Below are 21675 nucleotides of genomic sequence, written 5' to 3'. Positions count from 1 at the left end.
CGGATAATTAAAATCTGGATTTCATTGCTGAAGGATGTAAAAACTGCTAGTGTAGCTGGGTTTAAAAAAGTTTTGGACAAGTGTCGCAGAGTGTGAGTCCATGGGCTGTGACAGGATTGGTACAGCCCTGCTACTGAGCCAGCAGGGCGCATGCCAAGAGGGGACAGACATGCTCAGTTTGGACTAGAACTAGGCTTTACCTGTACCAGTCTCTTCCCTCACAGGTTGAGCCCTTGAGTTCTGAGAACTTAGGCAGGAGACCATAGTAACATAGAACTGATGGCAGAAAAAGACCAAATGGTCCATCTAGTCTGCCCACCAGGTTTCGTATGGTAGCAACTGCTGCTCTGTGCAGGTTACCCCCATGTTTCTGTTAAGGGTAGTAACTGCCAGTGCATGCAGATTACCCCTAAGCCTTATATGTGAACAAAGCAGCATTTTTATTGGGTGAGGAGCCTTCTTGAAAATTCAGACAATGCTGCTTGATATGCTTTGCTTTTGAACTTGGGTGTAGAAGCAGTCCTGTGCTTTTTCCCTTATGTCTGTGTATCAGTACCCCAGACCATAAGTTGGGGAGGCCCGTGTTGGTTGTCCTCCGAATCTAATTCCCCCTTTTCCCCCCATACTGTCTAAACAGAGAACAGTTGCGTCAAAAGCATCTAGGCTTATTGGTTAAGATTAGTAATCCCCATGTGTATTGTTAAGAGTGGTGACCTGCTTGGTGGCGGTTATTAATGGGGTGAACAGTCGGGGAATAGTCAGGTGGTGACAGTATAGCAGAGGCAAACGGCACTCTGGTATGGCCAGGATACAGGTAATAGTCAAAGCACTTGGCTGTCGGACAAGTCAGGATCCAGGCAGCGGTAAGAACAGACAGCATACAGGCATAGTCAAGATCCAGATAGAAGTCAAACACAAGAGATCAGATAGGGGAGCGAGAAGCAGAAAACAAGGAGCAGGGCAAGGACTGGCGTAAGCTAGGAAATAGGCACAGGGACTAGGTAGGAGCAGACAGATAACTTGGCAGGAGCCCTCTTGCTGAGGCTCTGGTAAGTGGGACGGTTGTGGTGTAAATACTGAGCCGTCCATGATGTCAGTGGGTGCTGTGAACACGTTCCTGCCGTGGAGCCCTTAAGAAGGAAGCAGTCACACATGTGTATGGGAATGTAGTCAACATCTGGGTGAGTGAAGCTGGGCTGTGGGGCTGTTCCGTGATTGGTATAGTGTTTCAGTACACCCCCTCTCCAAGCCCCTTGGCTTAGGCTTATGGGGAAAAAGACGATGGAACTCCCTAGTGAAGTGGTGAGTCTGGATGTTAGAGGCCGAAATGACTTCCCTATTAGGTGCTAAAGGAAAATGCCCCAGATCAGGTAAATGTTCAAACATCTGCAATAGGGGGAAAGAAATGTTTTGAACCAACAATTTCTAAAATTCAGCAGAGAATCCATCCAGCCCAGGGGCTTTTAACAATTTAGCTGCTTGGATCTCCCGCTAAATCTCTTGCAACTGCAGAGGTTGATAAAGGTGCACTAATTAGTATGCCGTTATATTAGGAAGACTAGCAAATTGCAAGTAGTTTTAAATATATCTTGCACAGTTCCTGGAGCAGCAGTATACAAGGTCTGGTAATACTCTGTAAATGCTGTGGAAATATCCATTCATGAATATCCATTCATGAAGCTAACTGCTAAAACAAATTTTGAACCCGTCAGATCTTTAGTCAGATTAGCAAGGGACCTGCCGAGCTTATTGCCAAATTGGTAGAATTTGCATTTATAATACATTATACCCTTCTTTGCCCTCTCTGGAGAAGTAAAGAATTTAGATCAGTTTGTGTGGCAACAAACCTAGTTTTGTGTTCTCCACTGGGGAAGCAATAATAGCTCTTTTTATCAAGGCAAAGTTGCTCCTTCAAAACTAATATAGCTGAGATCACCTTTTTCTTTGCCACAGTATAGAAGATAATATCCCTGTGTAGTACAGTCTTGACAGGCTCCCAAAATAATATAGGTATGGGCTGGTGTCTAGTATTGTTAAATCACTGTTTAGCCAAGTATTCACAAAAGGCTAAATATTTATAGAAATGTTTGGAAAACTGCCAAGATCCACTAGTTCCATCCAGACAGCCATCCAAATCTATCCATACCAGCGCATGTTCAGAGACAAGGGGACCTGTTTTAGCCTCCTAGATAAAACATCTCTGCACACCCAAATATAATCTATGTAGGACTGTGAATTGTATTAGTATAGGATAGCAATAATTGAGCTGGTTGCACAAAATAATACTATTTTGCCCAAACTACCCTCAACTACCAAATATCTCCCATCAGTATCTGTGATTACTTTAGATTCTAAAAAAGGTACATTTTTCCCTAAAAGTGTCACTCCCGCCTTCCTGGTACCTGATTTATGAAGAGAAAACCTTGCCTACTCACGGTCTTCGCAGTTTGTTCTATGTCATTGAGGTACATCTCCTGTATCATGGCAATATGTTTCTGCACCTTTGTACGACATGTAAGATTTTATAGCATTTGATTACTGACCCAAGCCCACCAACATTCCAAGAATTTAGCAAACTGAAAGAACATATTTTTTACATTTAGTGAAATCCCAGTAGTAATACTTCTTCACTGTCATGTGGCTTTGCAGAAACCAATCCCACCCCTTACCTCCAAAACCTTTCCCACAAAACCATAAGAACCAGAATCCAAGCAAGCTCAAACAGCCTTAGGAATGCATAACATGTACTAGGGTTCCACTCCCCAAAAAAGCCCTAAATAGATGAAAAAGAGAAAAAAAATTATAGGGAGAGAAAACTCTAGCCTTGTCCAAATATCTAGATAGCTCTAGCTCTCTAGTTGCCTGCAAAATGGCCAACACCAAGTTGTCCTATGGCAGAACATTAGTAATGTTTGTTAGCAAACTATCATTAGTGAAATAGCGGAAGAAACGAAAAAAGGAAATGAGCAGACTACTCAATAGATGCGAATACCAGGCTTTCAATATGTACTTCAGCCAAAATTTAACATCTTCCTTCTCTGATTAGGTCCCCAATTCAAGCTCAGATTGTTTATCAGGATATTCCAGCCTAGTATTGAAAAAGGCTTGTGCTTCGGTGACAAGACTCGAAATGCATTGCATTATGGTAAGTTACTTTCAGTTTTGCAGGAAGCTGGAGAACAAATTGAATTTGCTGTTCTATCAATTTGGAACAGATTGGGGAAAAAGCCTTCTGTCGGGTAGACACGGCTACTGAAAAATCAGGGAAGAGCAGTACAGTATCCTTCAAATTCCAGGTACCTAGTCAAGCGATAACTGCCGCAGTATTTCTTCCTGCTTATAATTTAAGAATTTGGCTATCGCTGGCCTTGGTAATATGGTTTTCACTTGCTGATTGTGCTGAGGTAGCAAGCGGTAGAAAATAAAGATGTCATCAAGAAAGACAAGTACAAATAACTGCAGGAGATCCTGGAAGATTTTGTTGACCATGTGCTGGAAGACTGCTAGGGCATAAATACAGTCTTCTACTCATCCCCCTCGTGTATTTGAATGAGGTTGTAAGCACCTCAGAGATTGAGCTTAGTGAAGGTCTTGACACCCTGGAGTCTATCAAATTACTCTGAAATTAAGGGCAATGGGTAGCTGTTCCTTTGAGTAGTGGTTTTGAGACTGTGGTAATCTACGTGTGGTTGTAGAGACCAGTCTTTTTTTTCCCTCCTTATAAAGAAAAATTCAGCACCTGCTGGTGATGAATACTGTAGAATGAAGCAGTGTTCTAAGTTTCCTAGCTAGACGTGGCTTGTGTCTTATGGACAGAGGATAGACATGACCTCTGGCTGGAGTCTTGCCCAGCAGGAGGTTGTAGCACCTATGAGGCACTCATTTTTCAGCTTGTTGCTTACTGAACACAGTATAGGCCCACGGGAGTATGGTGGCCATCTCAGTACTCCTGGAGAGGTACTGAGATGGCATTCAGAGCAGCAGTCGGTGGTGATGGTACTGGACAGAAACAGCCATGATGGCAGTTGGGTCCCCATCACAAACATTTACGAGCTTCCCAATTGATAATGGGGAATTGTTTGATCAACCATGGCAACCCCAGAATAAGGTTCACATCTTTGGGCAAGACAAGGAAAGTAATCTGTTTCTGATGTAGTGCTCCAATCTGCAGGGTCGGGGGTGTAGTAGTTATTGCCAAATTGCCTGGTAGTGGCTCCCTAAAAGACTAAGGAGATTTCCACAAGAGGCTCTAACAGAACCAATGACAAGTTGTAGAATTACACCAAAGCATCTTCACTGGAGCTTCATGCTACTCCTTGAGTCCAGGAAGGCCTTGGTGGTGAACATCTCAGAGTAAGATGTCAGCATTTGTGGAAAGGAGGAAGAAAGAGGATGAACTAGGGCTGCATCTCCAACCAGCCCTAGGCTTGGGCATTTCCTGATTTTTTTTTTTATTTTTTTATTTTTTTTCTGGGCAGCATGTAGCATAGTACTTTTTGACTGGCACAATACAGGCACAAACTGAGATAGTGTGGCTCTCCCAAGCTGCATGTAGTGGGTGCTGTAAGTTCCTTGGCAGGAGACAGCAGAGGTCACTGGAACCTAGGAGCTAGTTTACCATCGAAGGGAATTTCTCTCGTGCTCGCTCCTGGAACTTACTTTGATACAGAAAATGATGAGGTTGTCCAGGCCTGGTGGCACATCTCTTGCATCAAGCTTGTCTTTGATGCAATCATTAAGGCTTTGCCAAATAATGGCCATTAAGCTCTGATTCCATCGGAGCTCAGATGTGAGGGCTCTAAAATAGATTGTGTACATTCCAACCATTCTGTTATCTTGCTTCATGCAGAATAGCTCTGTGGCCATAGAGGAAGAGCATCCAGGCTCATTGAAGACTAGGCGAACTGTCAGGAATTTGGCTGGTTCCCTGTGAGGGGTTTGTTCCTTTACCAAAGGGATGATGCCCAGGCTAGGGCGGCACTGGCTGACGGGGAAAGGATGAAGGTTGCTTTGGACCAATCTAACGGGAAGCTTGCTGCTTGCAGCTCAAAGTGCATCAGGGACTGGTTAATGAAGCCTTAGCAGGTTCAGGGTATCCCCATTGTACCTGGGTGGCAGAGCCAGGTATGGCATAGGTCGTAGTCATTCGGAGTGGGGCTGGCAGCGGTGGAATTGGAGTTGCAGGTGCATGCATTCTGGCTACAGAGTATCCATACACACTGCCAAACCTTGAAGTAAAACCATTATCTGGTTTAGCTGATCTGTTGCTGTATCTGGTGGGCCAGACCATGGATAGCCTAAGATGAGGGTGAACCCGCCAAACTCACGGCCTCAGCAGTCTGTCCCCATGTGTGAATCTTTGGGCTGTGGTGGGATTGGTACTACCCTGCAGATGAACCAGAAGGGCTCTCGCTGATAGCAAGCAGATATGCTCAAGCTGGGTCTGGAGCTAGTTTCACTTGCATCAATCTTCTACGTTTTTTGAAGATGTGGATAAAGGTGAACCAGCTGATAAGTGTCTGAATTTTCAGGACATGTTTGGCAAAATACCTCATGAGACTTGAAGAAATCAAAAAGTAATGAGCTAGGAGGCAATTATCTAATGTGGATTGAGAACTGGTGGAAAGATAGAAAGCAGAGAGTAGGGCTAGATGGTCAATTTTCTCAATGGTGAAAAGTGAATAGTGGAGTGCCCCAAGGATCTGTATTGGAAACAGTGCTTTATAACACATTTATAAATGACCTAGTGATAGGCACTAGTGAGTTTATCAAACCTGCTGATGATACAAAATTATTCAGTTTTTTAATCACAAGAAGACATTTAATGTGGAAAAGTGTAAAGTGATGCACATAGACAAGAGGAACTCAAATTATAGCTACACAATGCAAGGTTCCATATTGGGAATCACCATCCAGGAAAAAGGGACTAGGCATCATTGTGGATAATATGTTGAAACCCTCTACTCAATGTGTAGCAGCAGCCAAGAGAGGAAATAGAATACTAGGAATTATTAGGAAAGGAATAGGGAATATCATAATGCTTCTGTTATTGATCCATTTAACTTGAAGAGTCTGTTGAGGAGAGATGTGATAGAAGTCTGTAAAATACTGAGTGGAATGGAACAGATAAATGCAAATCAGTTGTTTACTCTCTCTTAAAAGTACAAAGACTAGTAGTCACAAACTGAAGCTACAAGGTAATACATTTAAGACAAATAGAAATTTTTTTTCTGGAATTCATTGTCTGAGAATGTGATAAAAGCTGTTAGTGTAGCTAAGTTTAAAAATACTTTGGACAAGTTCTTGAAAGAAAAGTCCATAAACCATTGTTAAGATGAACTTAGGGAAAATCTACTGTTCCTGTTTATACCTCAGATCAGTCCAGACAAGTGCGTTTTGCATCCTTACCAGCAGATGGAGACAGAGAATAAAAACTCTTCAGGCATTGCTATATAAGAGTGCCATCTGCAATCCCTCAGTATTTCTGTCTCTAGCAGATGCTAAAGGTGCAATCCTGCAGTCTGGAGTTTTGAACTTTAAAAAAAAAAAAAAAAAAAGGAGAAAAGATTTATTAAGAAGTGTGGCTCCTCCAGGTGTTAGGTTCCTTTGTGGGCCATTCCTCTGGTAGAGTAGGGCTAGCGGGGGGAATTGGATATCCCTGTTCTGGCTAGGCCCTCATCTTTCAGAGGGAGGGAAAGCCAAAGGTCCTGATTCCCTTGCTCCGTCTATATTCTTGCCATCAAATAACAGCATCCAGAAGCAGGGAAGTATTCTTTTCTTGACTTACCTTGTTGTCGCTGTCTCTTAAAAAAAATAAAAATAAAAGGAGAGGAGCTAGACAGCAGGGCTGATTGTGCTCTGGAAGGCCAGAGGCATGGGTGAGCAGGCACCCAGTGCAGTAACTCAGTTGCTGTACTGGGTGCCAGGCAGCAGCTGAGCTATTCAGTGCGCTGGCTGGGGCTTCCTTTGGCGGTGCACAGGATGTTTTACCCACTGACCCGCAGCAGCATGGTACCACCCGCTGAGCGCAGGAAGCTGAGTCGGGGCTGTGGTGTGAGGCGATCATGCATCAGTACAGCCTTGGGAGGGGAAGGGACCTCCATGTTGGTGGCTGTACCCGTTTCTCCGGTATCATGCAGACCCTTGGGGGGGGGGGGAATCAGATGAGGCGGCAGCCATGTTGCCTCCATGTGGTAGAAGGCAGGTTTTTGCAAGGGAACTGAGGGACTCTTTCCCCCCCCCCCCCCCCTCTTTCTCTGGTGGATCAGCACTCTGTGGAGGACAGGGAAAGAGGGGGAGAGACTGATGATGCAGTGCTGGATCAAGAGTCCAGTGGTATACTGAGGACTTCTCTGTGGATTTTGTCCTCCATAAAGCCAGTTTTGCAAAAAGGGAAGCAGGATCTAAGCGTTCTGCCTCTCAGCAGTCCCAGTGTTCGGTTAAAAGGCCTAAGGCGGCTAGACAGTTGAGCTCAGGGGGAATTCTTTGTCTTCTGAGACGTCCCTCAGGTGATGACACATTGGATGAAGCAGAAGCTGCAGGTAGTCTACAAGAGGGTCTGGGGGTTGATCTGGACAAGGATCCTGTGGACACAACGGCGGATACCATGCCTGATGCTGAGGATATCCGTGTCGCGGAGGTGGTGAGATTGTTCCGTAAGGAGGAAATGAAGAAATGCAGGTGTTGGAAGAGCTGGGGATCAAGGTCACGCAAGAAGATTCGGACAGTGAAGGAGTGAACCCTGTCCTGGATGGACTACATGGGCCACGTAACTTTTCCTTTACCAAAGAAAGTGAAGAATTTGGTCAACCAGGAGTGGGAATTTCCTAATGCGGGCCTTAAAGTAGCTAGGAGCCCAAAAAGCAGAGAGGAAGGCGGTCTAACAAAGCTGTGAGGGATGTAAAGAAAGAGATAGATCCGAAGGTCCTTCTAAGTTGTTTAGTAGTAAAACAGTTGCCCAGTAGATGCCAGACTGTTGGCCTGAGATTCGCCCATATGGGGGCTGCTTCAGGGGCTACAGAAAGAAGCAATCAATGGAACAATAATTAAAACAATTACATTAATATCAAATAAATATATAGCACTTCATAATTAAAACATTAAAAATCACATAAAAATCTCACATCACAAGGCACCCATATGGGCGAAAGTCAGGCCTACTGTTTTACTAATAAACAACTTATAAGAACCTTCGGATCTATCTCTTTCTTTACATCCCTTAAAGTAGCTAGGGCTATGGCTAAGTTGTATCCCTTGCCGGAACAGACCTCGGAATGTTGAAAGCTTCCAAAGGTAGGTGCGGTGGGGTCAGCAGTGACCAAGACGACCATCATCCCTATGGGAGGATCGGCCACGTTGAAGGATGCCCGGAATTGGAATTTGGAGGTTGTATTGAAGAGGCTGTTTTGAGGTCTCAGCTTTAATCCTTCGTGTGGCAGTCTGTGGTAGCTTGATGCAGCGAGTCTGTTTTTACTGGGTGCAGAAGGCACAGGAGAAGGAGTCGGGGGCTGCGACTGATTCCAGACAGTCCGTCTAGTTCAGTGGTTCTCAACCCTGTCCTGGGGACCCCCCCAGCCAGTCGGGTTTTCAGGATATCCACAATGAATATACATGAGAGAAAATGTGCATGTTATGGAGGCAGTGTATGCAAATTTTCCCTCATGCATATTCATTGTGGATATCCTGAAAACCCAACTGGCTGGGGGGGTCCCCAGGACAGGGTTGAGAACCACTGGTCTAGTTGGAAGTGGGAGTGGCTTAATGGTGGATGCTCTATAAGCCATGGTCCAGACATCTGCCAGGAATATGGTTTCTATGGTAGCAGCGCGAAGACTCCTGTGGTTGCAGAATTGGTCAGTGGATGTGTGGTGTAAAGTGCAGCTGTGTAACCTCCCTTTTAAAGGAAAGCTGCTGTTCAGAGAGGATCTGGAACAGCTGATGAAGCAGTTGGAGTCGAAAGGGAACAAGTTGCCCGAAGATAAGACAAGCAAGAAGACTTTTACGTTGCGCTCTTGTTTTCAAGACATGATGAGCTGTCGCTCCAATAGGAGTTCTACGGCTACAACTCATAAGCAGTGCTCGGGAAGGCAGCAATCCTTTTGGGGGGACGTGTAGACCTTCCTGTGCTGCTCCAGCTAGGGGGGCCAGAGGAGGTAAGGCAGGCTGGTCTACTCCTCCTTGGAAGCCATTAGTGGGAAGACTTACTCCTATTTTACGAGGAGTGGACCAGGATCACACCAGACTAATGGGTTCTGGAGGTGATAAGAGACTGCTGCGCCTTAGAATTTTCACACCCAGAGAAGCCTATATGGTCTCCTGTTGCGCTTTCTGTGTCAAATAAGAGGTGGTGGGGAACAACATTACAGTGGCTGCAGTACCTGAATGAAGTTGTTCCGGTTCCCTCTCAAAAACAGGAACTAGGAAGATACTCAGTGTATTTCGTTGTTCCCAAAAAGGAGGGGACTTTTCGGCTCATTCTCGATCTGTAGGAGGTCAATGTGGTGCTGTCAGAGGCGCACTTTTGTATGGAGATGCTGCAGACAGTGATAGCAGCAGTTTGCAAGGGAGAGTTTCTGGCATTGTTGGATTTGACAGAGGCCTATCTACTCATTTCCAGGCTGTCTGACCATCAGAGATTCCTGCAGTTCATGGTGCTAGAAGAGCATTTTCAGTTTCGGGCTCTTCCCTTCAGATTAGCGACAGCACCACAGACTTTCACAAAAGTGATGGTTGTAGTGACAGCGGCACTGAGGAGGGAAGGGATTCTGGTGCAACCATTGCTGAATGACTGGCTCATTCGGACAAAGTTTGGGGTTATGGTGTCATAGTTCAATTTGATGCTTCATAGAGCTGCTATGGAGTTGGGTTGGGTGATGAACCTGGCTAAAAGTCACCTGGAACCGTCCCAGTTGTTGGAGTATCTGGGGGTTTGTTTGAAACTCTTATAGGCATGGTGTTTCTTACCTCGGTGTGGGTGCTCAAGTTGCAGGATCAGGTGCTTTGATTTTTGCTGTTTCGGTTCCCAAAGTCTGGGACTATTTGCAGGTCCTGGGTTCTATTGCTTCTTTGCTGGAATTGGTTCCTTGGGCATTTGCTGACATGCAACTGCTCAAGAGGGTGCTTTTGTCCTGTTGTAGTCTGCTGTCTGAGGAATTTCAGCTTCCTTTGCCACTTCAGGGGGACTCCAGGTCTAGTCTCTTGTGGTGGCTGTCGCATCCCAATTTGGAGAAAGGGGTGGACCTGGAGATTCTGGATTGGGTGGTAGTAACCACGGATGCCAGCCTTAGAGGTTGGGGGGGAAGTCTGTCATGGACGGACTGCCCAAGGTCCGAGAACGCCAGTGGAAGTGTCCTGGTCGATCAACTGGTTGAAAACAAAGGTAGTTTGCAAGGCATTTCTTGCCTTTCACAGATTCAGGGGCAGACAGCGCGACTGTGGCATACATGAGTCATCTGGTGGATCAAGAGGTTCATCTGGGTGGAGAAACATCTAACAGGAATAGTACATCTCACATGGCCAGAGTGGACATAATGCAGGCAAATTATCTCAGTAGGCAGCAGCTGGATCCGGGGCATTGGTTGGTGGAGGTCTTTGCCCTTATCCAGGCCAGGTGGTGCAGGTTGCAGCTGGACCTCATGGCAGCTTGAGGGAATGATAAGGCGGATTGGTTTTTCAGCTGCCGGAAGGAGGTCGACTCTGAGGGAATTGACACTTTGGTTAAACAGTGGCTGGCAAATCTTCTGCTCTACATGTTCCTCGAACATCATCCAGGCAGGGTGATTGTCGTGGTGCCAACCGAGCTTTGCAGGACTGGCTGTTGCGACAGGGGCTCATCTTTTCAGAGCGGGCAGATGGCTTTAGTCTGCCTGCTTGGCTTTTGAGAGGCGACTGTTTCGCTTCCAAGGTGATTGTGACTTTACTTCAAACTAGGAGGCCTTCAATTTCTTTTCCTTATATCTGGATTTGGAGAGTGTTTGTTGTGGTGTTTGGAGAACAGGCTGGAGCCATTGCAGGTGGATGTTCCTCAGCCCCTTAGTGAAGGGGCTGGCCTGTAATTCGCTTAGAGTATAGGTGGCAGTCTTAGGTTGTCTTCAAGGAAAGCTACAGGGGAGACCACTGGTGTCTCATCTGGATGTCTTGTGTTTTCTGAAGGGGCGAAGCACTTGCACCTGCTGGTCCAGAGGATGTGTCCATTGTGTAACCTTAATTTGGTTCTTTGAGTTCTTTGTGGACCTCCCTTTGAACTGCTGAGAGAGGCAAATTTGAAAGATCTCATCCTGAAGACCATTTTCGACTAGGCAGATTTTCGGAGCTTCAAGCTTTGTGTAGAGACCACTTTCTATGGCTTTTGGATGATAGGCTATCGGTGTACATTACCTTCCTTCTTACTGAAGGTCATTTCCTCATTTCATCTCAACCAGACAGTGGAGCTGCCAGCTTTCCCGCACTTGATGTCCAATATGCCGCATACGAAGGAGCTTCACTTATTGGATGTTCGGCAGGTTCTGTTGCGATATCTTAAGGTGATGAATGCTTTTCGGCAATCAGATCATCTTTGTCTTGTTCAGTGGAGTGAAGAAGGGAAGAGTAGCTTCCAAAAGAATGATTGCATGATGGTTGAAGGATGCAATATTTTCGGCCTATCTCTGTAAGGGTTGACCAGTCCTGGATGAGTTGTGTGCACATTCTACTAGGGCGCAGGCAACCTTATGAGTGGAGTGTCAGCTCATATCTCTGCAGGAGACTTGTTGGGTGACAACATGGTCTTCATGTCGCACTTTTACCAAACATTACCATTTGGATGTTTATGCGCCAGAAGAGGCCGCTTTTGGGGAAAGTGTGTTGCATGTGGGTCTTTTGGGTGCCTGCTCAGTGTTAGAGGAGTTTGGATACTTCCCACTTGTCTGGTCTGATCTGAGATATGAATAGGAAAGAGAAATTGTTTCTTATCTGCTAATTTTCATCCCTGAAATACCACAGATCAGTCCAGAAGCCCATATCCTTGGTTTTTCATCGTTCCTGGATGTTGCTCATGCAGTTTTGTTCAAATGCAGACTTACAAAGGTTATACATATGTTAATCAGTTAGGATTGCAAATTGTAAAGAGACTTGTATGTAAGAGAGGGGGTTCCAACTTTTGGTTTCCTAACGTGTAGCAGATGGACTCAGGACCAATGGGTATAGTGTACTCCTGATAGCAGTTGGAGACTGATCAGATTTCAATCGGACGACAGCCCCTAGTACATATACCCCTGCAGGAAGTGCAGCTCTTCAGTATTTTCTGGCTCCATAGCAGTTGGGGACTAACTGCACGCTCTCGCAGCGTTAGAACCATTTCAAGAAGAAAACCCAAATTTGAAGACTAAACCTACCTCTGAAGACGAGCCCCACTCTCCTGCGGTGATACCCTTGGGTCCCACCCCCATTTGAGATTTCCCTCGGTGATTTCCATGGTCCCTCGGAGGTGAGCCTCGGTGCGGCAGCCGAATCGGGGCAAGGACCTAGCCCCCAATCCCGGCCGGGACCAGTGCCACCGGGTTGATCCGCCCTAGCAGGGCCAGACCCCGGTTAGATCCAAGAGTCTACCTCCGAGGTAGTCGCCATTTTGGCCCTATTCGCCACTCCGCTCGTAACTCGGGCCGAGCGCACAAGTTTACTTAGGCGCACAAATTACATGTGTGCATAAACTTACATGCACATATTCCTTGTGCGCTTACGTTAAACGCACAAGGGCCACGCGCACAAGATATACGCGCGCCGCGCGCCTACTGGTCTAAGCACATAACCACGACTTGGGCGCACAACTGCGCGCACAACCCACACTCACATCTAGACGCGCCGGAGCGCATAAGGGTTTACGCGCCTACAACCATGGCACCACCAGAAACAGAGAGAAAGGCTCAAGGTCTCTGCCCAGCATGCCATATCAGAGCCGCACAAAGCGAGGAGGCCAGCGCCCTGTGCGCTCAGTGCGAGGAGGCCTTGGGAGATCCAGCCCAGGGCCAGTCCCACTCAGGGCCAAATAATAGCTCTTCAGTGGGTACCCCGGACCTGGCAAATCCCAGAGGGACACCCCCACAAACGGGGACTCCAGGGACCCAACGCCCCTCAGCTTGGATCCAGTGTCTATCTCATGGGTGGAGTTCTTCAAAGGGCTTACACACCTTTGTTCACATGCAAACGGAACCCCTAGCTGACCAGCCACATCCTCCGCCAGAGGACCTTTTATGCCCCGGACCCCTCGAGGCCTAAACAAAGGCTTCCACCGCCCAGGAGCCCCACCTATGGGGACACGGACGACTCTGAAGAGGAAGCAGAGCCCCTAGAAGAGGGGGAACTCCCACCGAGGACAGAGCCTCACCAAACCATGAGACGCTTTTTCACCAAGGACGAGCTCCCTGACCTGGTCACCCACAGCCTGAGGGAGCTCGCTATTCTGGGCCCAGATGCTTCGGGGGGGCCAAAGCCGAATCCCCTACTCAAGGGCCTCCACCAGACCTCCCACCATTTCCTACTGTTACAAGCCGTCCAGCAGCTAATTGACCTGGAATGGAGTGCTCCAGAGTCCACATTCAAAGGGGGACGAGCTACGGCGGCCAAAGATCTTCTCACATGCCCAAGAGTTGATGCCATGGTCTGCGCGGTCTCGAAGCGCACTACTATCCCAGTGGAAGGAGGAGCAATGCTCAAAGATGCACATGACCGGCGTCTGGAATCCATCCTTAAACAGTCTTTTGTCGTAGCCTCTATGTCGCTACAAATTGCAGCCTGCTGCACCGTAGTGACACGTGCCTGCTTATCTCAGACCAGGAGCAACACCCCTGGAGAAGTCATGGAACTAGCAGTGTCATTCCTTGCGGACGCTGCTTCAGATCTGGTGCGCACGGCAGCCAGAGGAGTGTCATCTGGGTTGGCTGCCAGGAGGCAACTCTGGCTCCGAAGCTGGTCGGCCAACGCATCTTCCAAAACTCACCTCACAAGGATGCCCTTCAAAGGATCCCTCCTCTTCGGCAGCGAGCTAGAGAAACTGGCCAACAAATGGGGCGAGTCCTCATTGCCGCGCCTACTGGAGGACAGGACAAGGAGGAACCAGTGACCCTTCCCCCGGCCCTCCAGGGGCAGAAGTTCACAGCACTTCAATCCATACAGAAACAACTATCAAGCGCCCTGCCCTACGGGCAGGAACCAGTCCTTTCAGACCAAGCACAACAAGAGGGGAACCAGCTCTAGTACAGGCCCCAGCCGTACCCCACAATGAGATTCAGCCGACCCGTCCAAGGGAAGAAGCCATAGGGGGCAGACTAGCCCTATTCTACCACAGATGGGTCGAGATAACTTCGGACAAGTGGGTCCTAGCCATCATTCGGGAGGGGTACTATCTGGATTTTCTACGAACCCCTCCGGACAAGTTCGTGGAGGTCCCCCTGCCACGACCTCGCCAAGAGGGTAGCAGTGGAAGCTACACTAACCAGACTACTGGCCCACTGCCATAACCCAGTGCCTCCACAAGAAATAAATACTGGGCATTATTCCATTAATTTTATCGTCCCCAAGAAAGAGGGGACGTTCAGGCCCATCCTGGACCTCAAGTCGGTCAACCGCCACCTGAGGATTCCACGCTTCCGCATGGAAACCCTACGCTCCGTAATAAGGGCGATGCAACCGGGAGAGTTTCTCACATCCCTGGATCTTTCGGAGGCCTACCTACACATCCCAATTCATCAGGAACACCAGTGCTATCTATGCTTCAAAATCCTGGACCGTCACTACCAGTTCCGGGCACTACCCTTCAGGTTAGCCACAGCACCCCGGACGTTCACCAAGATCATAGTGGTGGTGGCGGCAACATTGAGGAAGGAAGGAATCCTTGTACATCCTTACTTAGACGATTAGCTGATCAGGGCGAAATCCCCAGAGGAAAACCGCCAAGCAACCAACAGAGTCAAAATTCTACTGGAGAGCCTAGGATGGGTGGTCAACACAAACAAAAGTTGTCTGCAGCCCTCACAGTCTCTAGAGTACCTAGGAGTCCGATTCAACACCAAAGAAGACAAGGTCAACCTGACTCCCACAAGGAGATCAAAGCTGTGGAACCAGTTACAAAGCCTGTTGAGTGAACCTCGCCCCACAGCATGGGATTACCTACAAGTCCTCGGGCTGATGGCATTCACACTGGAAGTAGTACCATGGGCGCGAGCTCACATGAGACCCCTGCAGCGCTCACTTCTATCACGATGGAATCCTCTGTCTCAGAACTACGCCGTACCTCTATCACTCCCGGGTAGGATTCGGACCCAGCTACGGTGGTGGCTACTGGCCAGCCACCTGAGCCAGGGAACAAGACTATCCTCCCCAACCTGGACCCTGCTCACCACAGACGCCAGCCTCCGAGGATGGGGAGCTCACTGCAAGGAATTAACTGCCCAAGGGCAGTGGAACGCAGAAGAGTCGGGATGGAACATCAACCGCCTAGAAACGCGGGCAGTCAGACTAGCCTGCCTACGCTTCGCCCACAGACTCAGAGACAAAGCGGTCAGAGTAATGTCAGACAACGCCACAACAGTGGCCTACATCAACCGGCAGGGGGGAACCAGAAGCCAACAGGTGTCTCTGGCGATAGACCCCCCAATGACGTGGGCGGAAGTAAGCCTCCCAGAGATCTCGGCCGTCCACATCGCCGGGAAAGACAACATCATGGCGGACTACCTCAGCAGGGAAAGTCTAGACCCAGGAGAATGGAAGCTGTCGTCCGCAGCGTTCCAAATGATAGTGAACCGGTGGGGGACACCAGACATGGACCTTCTGGCAAACCAGTCCAACGCCCAGGTACTTCAGCCGCAGGTGGGAACCTCAGTCCCAGGGGATCGATGCCCTGGTAGAGACCTGGCCACAGGGGACCCTATTATACGCTTTCCCACCTTGGCCCCTACTGGGTGCAATCATTCACAAGGTACAGCTGCACAGGGGACTAGTACTTCTGGTGGCCCCGGACTGGCCAAGAAGACCGTGGTATGCCGACATGAGAAGACTACTGGCAGGGAACCCTCTACCACTGCCTCCACACAGAGCCCTGCTTCAGCAAGGACCAATCCTCCAGCTCAATTCTCTCTTACGGCCTGGCCATTGAGAAGGCTCGCCTGAGAGAGAGCGGATACTCGGGGGCTGTAATCGACACCCTGCTCCGAGCGCGCAAGTTCTTCACATCTCTAACGTACATAAGGATTTGGAGAGTTTTTGAAGTCTGGTGCGAAGACCACAACATCAAGCTACGCTCAACTAAAGTTCCCGTAATCCTGGAATTGCTACAGAAGGGGTTGTCCCTCAACTCTATCAAGGTACAGGTGGCCGCATTGTCATGCTATGGCCCCAAGAGCGGGGGCGACAGCATAGCTTCTCACCCGGACGTGTCACATTTCCTGAAAGGAGTCAAACACATCCGTCCACCACTAAAGTGGCCGGTACCTCTGTGGAATCTCAATCTGGTCCTGGATTTCCTAGCAGGAACCTCCTTCAGACCCCGCCGAGGTCTGTCCCTCCTTTTGTTAACTTTAATGACAGCCTTTCTGCTGGCAGTTTGCTCAGCCCGCCGCATCTCAGAACTACAAGCACTGTCCTGCTGTGAGCCATTCCTCAGGCTCACCCCGGGAGCCATCCAGCTACGCATGATCCCTTCGTTTCTTCCCAAGGTGGTATCACACTTCCATCTTAACCAAACCATCTCGCTACCATAGCTGGATGACTTGAAGAATTCGGAAAAAGCTCATAGTCTACTCCACCTCAATATAGGCAGACTCCTATCCAGATATTTGGAAATGTCGGAACCCGTACGAAAAACGGACCACCTCTTCGTCCTTTACAGCGGGAAGAGACAAGGTGAAGCGGCCTCGTGGGCAACCATAGCCCACTGGATCAAGGAAGTCATCAAGGCGGCATATGTAGAAGCAGGCAAGCCTCCGCCTTTACAGGTCAAGGCCCATTTTACCAGAGCCCAGGCAGTATCCTGGGCAGAAACCAAAATGCTGTCACCCGCCAAGATCTGCAGGGCGGCGACATGGTCCTCCATCCACACCTTCTCCAGATTCTACCATCTGGATGTTCAGGCTCGGGAGGACACTGCATTTGCAAAGGCAGTATTAAGTGGGTCACGGGCAGCCTCCCACCCGGTTCGGGAGTAGCTTTTATACATCCCATTGGTCATGAGTCCACCTGCTACACGCTAGGAAATGGAGAAATTTCTTATCTGATAATTTTGTTTTCCTTAGTGTAGACAGATGGACTCAGCATCCCTCCCTTGGCTGCCGTTACGCATGGAATTTTGAATGATTCAAGGGTAAGCCATGTTTTCATTCACCTAGGGCACCCACCCTACTGGGTGTCTATGCTTTCCGGTTGAGTACACTGGCGGTCTCCAGCTATAGTTGTTCCAACCAGTTCAAGTTAATCAAGTTATAAAGTTTAACCAAGTTATGAAGTTATTCAAATTAATCAAATTAGTCAGTCACACATATATCTGCAATGCTTTTCGAGGAGAATATTAAGAGCTGCACTTTATGCAGGGGTATATGTACTAGGGGCTGACATCAGATTGAAATCTGATCCGTCTCCAACTGCTATCAGGAATACACTATACCCATTGGTCCTGAGTCCATCTGTCTACACTAAGGAAAACGAAATTATCAGGTAAGTAATTTCTCCAGTTTTTTTGGATCGAACAGGTGAAGACTGAGGGACTATTATATAGTAGTGCCTGAAAAGTTTTTTTTATTCTTTGCCTCCATCTGCTGACAGGGATGCAAAACCCACTTGTGTGGATTGATCTATGGTATTCCAGGAGCAAAAATTAGAAGGTAAAAACCAATTTTCCTTTTATCCCTGAGATAAGCAGCATGGAATCTATGGCCCTTAAACATTTTTGTTTAAGCAAGCATTCACTTGTTTGGTATTAATTGAGGATTTTTTCTCAGATACACTATAGATTGTACTGTTCTCTTGTTCTTTTGTTATATATGTTCAATTTTGTTTATTGATATAATGTGTTTTTAGTATTATGTTTTCCCTTGTAAATCGCCTGGTGATCTTGTTCATAGGCGATTTATAGATTTTAATAAAGACAGACATTTTGGGGTCCTGCCAGGTATGTACTTGTGACCTGTTGGAAACAGGATACTGGACTTGATGGATCTTTATACTGACCTAGTATGGCAAATCTTATATTCTTATGCAACGCTTGATGTCTTAGAGTGCTCTTTCCTCTGTTACTGATGCCTGCCTGCAAGTTATGCACTTCCTCCTTCATTGACTTTAATGGGAAATGAGAAATTGAATGATATGAAAAAACAGTACATTTTTTTTACTTTGAAATGAATCACTGAGCCAAGCAAGCCCAATGAATGAACCAAGCTGAACATTTTTTTTATTCACATCTCTAGTATTTTGTAACCTGCAGGAACTTTTAGATGGTAAACTCACAATTCAGGCTTCATAATAGTCCATGAGTCTACCTACTAGAGTTTTCATTACCAATCAGAATACATGTTGATCTAGATAAGGCCTCAGTTGCCATATCAGACATAATTTGTGTCTTCTGAATGATTGCAGTAGCATGTTAATATGAAGTACTAGTAGAATCAAACCTTGACCAATTCTTGTCTGAAACTGCACTCTCGTTCTCAGTCTGTTCTTCTCCTCTCTGACCATCTGATAGCTTTCACGCTTAACCACCCTCCCCCACAAGTATCCTCCAGTTACCACCAACACATTTAGGAATATGTGCCTCTGCCCACCTCTCTCCTTTTGTTTTAAAATTTGGAAGAGAGACTAGCAGGGTTTTCACTGTTTCCTTAGCTCGTCTTCTGGAATGGTAGGGATTGTATAGCTGAGAGGTTGGTGTAAATGGGCAGACTAAATAAGCTATATGGTCTTTTACTGCTTATGTTTCTGTAAGTCCTCTTCATGTCCACACTGCCTGCTCCGTGTGCCACACAACATTTTTAATGTAGGTGTCTTGAGCTCGAAAAGGCACTGTTCACCACCACTGTCTCATTTTTCCTTCATTATGTTGTCAGTCTGTTGGCGAGACAGTTTTTATAATACTGTATTTCCTAACGTGTAGCCAGATGGACTCAAGACCAATGGGTATTGTGCTCTTCTGCTAGCAGATGGGAGACGGAGTCAGATTTCAAAGCTGACTTCACTGTAGATATACCCCTGCAGTAACCTCAGGTCTTCAGTATCTCTCCGTCTCCTAGCAGATGTGGACACTATCCCACACACTAGAAGAGTGTTAAGAATTACAGCAAAGAAGAAACAAAATTTACCTTAAGGAAGATCGAGCCCCGCTGTCCTGCGGTGATACCTAAGGTTCCCTCCCCCAGTCGAGAATTCCTGAGGTTGATCTCCAATATCCCTCAGGTGTGCCTTGGTCCGGTAGCTGGTTCCCAGCGTGGACTTTGCCACCCAGTGTGGCTGAAAGGCAGCGGGTGCAGAAATGAGCACGGCGGTGAAGGTAATTCCCTTTCCCCCTGCAGCTGAAGACCGTCCAGCACATGATCAGTAAGCGCTGAGACCAGGTAAGAAAAAAATCTTTAAATTAAGGTCTCCGGTCTCCACAGCACGGATTGCTGTACCAAATCCATCCTGGCGAGGTTAGAAGGGAGCACCGATCGGGTTGAGCAGCCTTGGTTAGGCTAGGCCTTGATCCGGTGCAAGGGCCCACACAAGTGGAGACCCTCTGAGTGCCATGTTACGTGCGGGGGGGTCGTCTGCGACATCTTCCCTTCTCGCCGGCGGAACACGTGGAGCTGGCTGGGCGGCCTATGCATCTAATTTGCGCGCACAAGCGAGTGCACCTGGCGAGCACAACTGAGCACACAGCCGCGTTTACAACTGCACGCGCGCAAACACACAGAAACCATGGCACCAGTACCCAAGAAGGCCAGAAGGCACTCTCTTTGCACAGCCTGCCACATAAGAGCCACGCAGCCTGAATTGGAGTCCTGCCTGTGTCAACATTGCGAAGAAGCCCAAGGGGGAACCAAAGCCCTGGTCCCCTTACTGTCAGGAGATGATTCTGGAACTACTAAAGCATCTCCGAGATGGCTTCCCCCACAAGAGGGCAGCACTGGGGCCCCTACTCCAACTCCCCCTGGGATTAACATGGACCCAGGGACCTTCTCCTGGTTGGAAATATTCCAAGGGCTGCAAGCCTTCGTTCAGGTGCAATCAGCCCCAGCTACGCCCCAGGCTCAACCCCTGCAGGAAGCACAAGATCCTCCTGACCCGGCTTGGATGCCTCGAGACATGTCTTGCCTAACCAAGAACTTCCCTAACAGGGACCCAAACACCTCAGATGTATCGAAGGGAATAGCTAAATCAATCATTAACATATATACATGCGGCGGGTGGAGACAGATACGCGTCCATTTCGGCAAGCGGTAAAGACGTGTAAAACCGGATACGCGGGTTCGCCTTGCGCGTCCAAAGCGGGTTAGAAACAGGGTAACTGTGGCCGCGCTTTACTGTATCGGCCCAGTTGTGTAACTACAGCATGGATTATTTTCTCTATATGCATCACCTTGCAATTGTCCACATTAAATTGTATCTGCCATTTTGATGCACAATCTTCCAGTCTCACAAGGTTCTCCTGCAATTTATCATAATCCACTTGTGATTTATCTACTTTGAGTATTTTTATATCATCTGCAAATCTGATTACTTCACTCGTCGTATTCCTTTCCAGATTGTTTATAAATCTGTTGAAAACCACCGGTCCAAGTACAGGTCTCTGAGGTACTCCACCGTTTACACATTTTCACTGAGAAAACTGACCATTTAATCCTACTCTGTTTCCTGTCTTTTAACCAGTTTGTAATCGACGAAAGGACATCGCCACTTATCCCATGACTTTTTACTTTTCCTAGAAGCTTCTCATGAGGAACTTTGTGATAAGAACATAAGATATTGCCATGCTGGGTCAGACCAAGGGTCCATCAAGCCCAGCATCCTGTGTCCAACAGAGAGGCCAAACCAGGCCACAAAAACCTGGCAATTACCCAAACACTGAGAAGATACCATGCTACTGATGCAATTAATAGCAGTGGCTATTCCCTAAATAAACTTGATTAATAGCCGTTAATGGACTTCTCCTCCAAGAACTTATCCAAACCTTTTTTTGAACCCAGCTACACTAACTGCACTAACCACATCCTCTGGCAACAAATTCCAGAGCTTTATTGTGCATTGAGTGAAAAAGAATTTTCTCTGATTAGTTTTAAATGTGCTACTTGCTAACTTCATGGAATGCCCCCTAGTCCTTCTATTATTCGAAAGTGTAAATAACCGATTCACATCTACTCGTTCAAGACCTCTTATGATTTTAAAGACCTCTATCTTATCCCCCCTCAGCCGTCTCTTCTCCAAGCTGGACAGCCCTAACCTCTTCAGCCTTTCCTCATAGGGGAGCTGTTCAACCCCTTTATCATTTTGGTTGCCCTTCTCTGTACCTTCTCCATCGCAACTATATCTTTTTTGAGATGCTGTGACCAGAATTGTACACAGTATTCAAGGTGCAGTCTCACCATGAAGCGATATAGAGGCATTATGACATTTTCTGTTTTATTAACCATTCCCTTCCTAATAATTCCTAACATTCTGTTTGCTTTTTTGACTGCTGCAGCA

At 47.4% G+C, this 21675-nt stretch overlaps 1 protein-coding gene across 2 annotated transcripts in view; it reads left to right on the top strand.

Moving 5' to 3' along the window:
- Window positions 1-21675, top strand: part of SRRM2 (serine/arginine repetitive matrix 2) — a 225768-nt gene that overhangs the window by 50084 nt on the left and 154009 nt on the right. The window contains exon 2 of one of the 2 annotated variants that reach the window (XM_029606781.1): window positions 3047-3145. The exons of the other annotated variant lie outside the window; for it this stretch is intronic. The gene's annotated coding sequence lies outside the window, so the exon portion shown is untranslated. The remainder of the gene's footprint in view (window positions 1-3046; window positions 3146-21675) is intronic. 2 annotated transcript variants of the gene reach the window in all.

Source organism: Rhinatrema bivittatum, chromosome 6 (genome assembly GCF_901001135.1).
Source record: "Rhinatrema bivittatum chromosome 6, aRhiBiv1.1, whole genome shotgun sequence".
Lineage (NCBI taxonomy): Eukaryota > Metazoa > Chordata > Amphibia > Gymnophiona > Rhinatrematidae > Rhinatrema > Rhinatrema bivittatum.
This window is presented reverse-complemented; position numbering and strand designations above follow the sequence as displayed.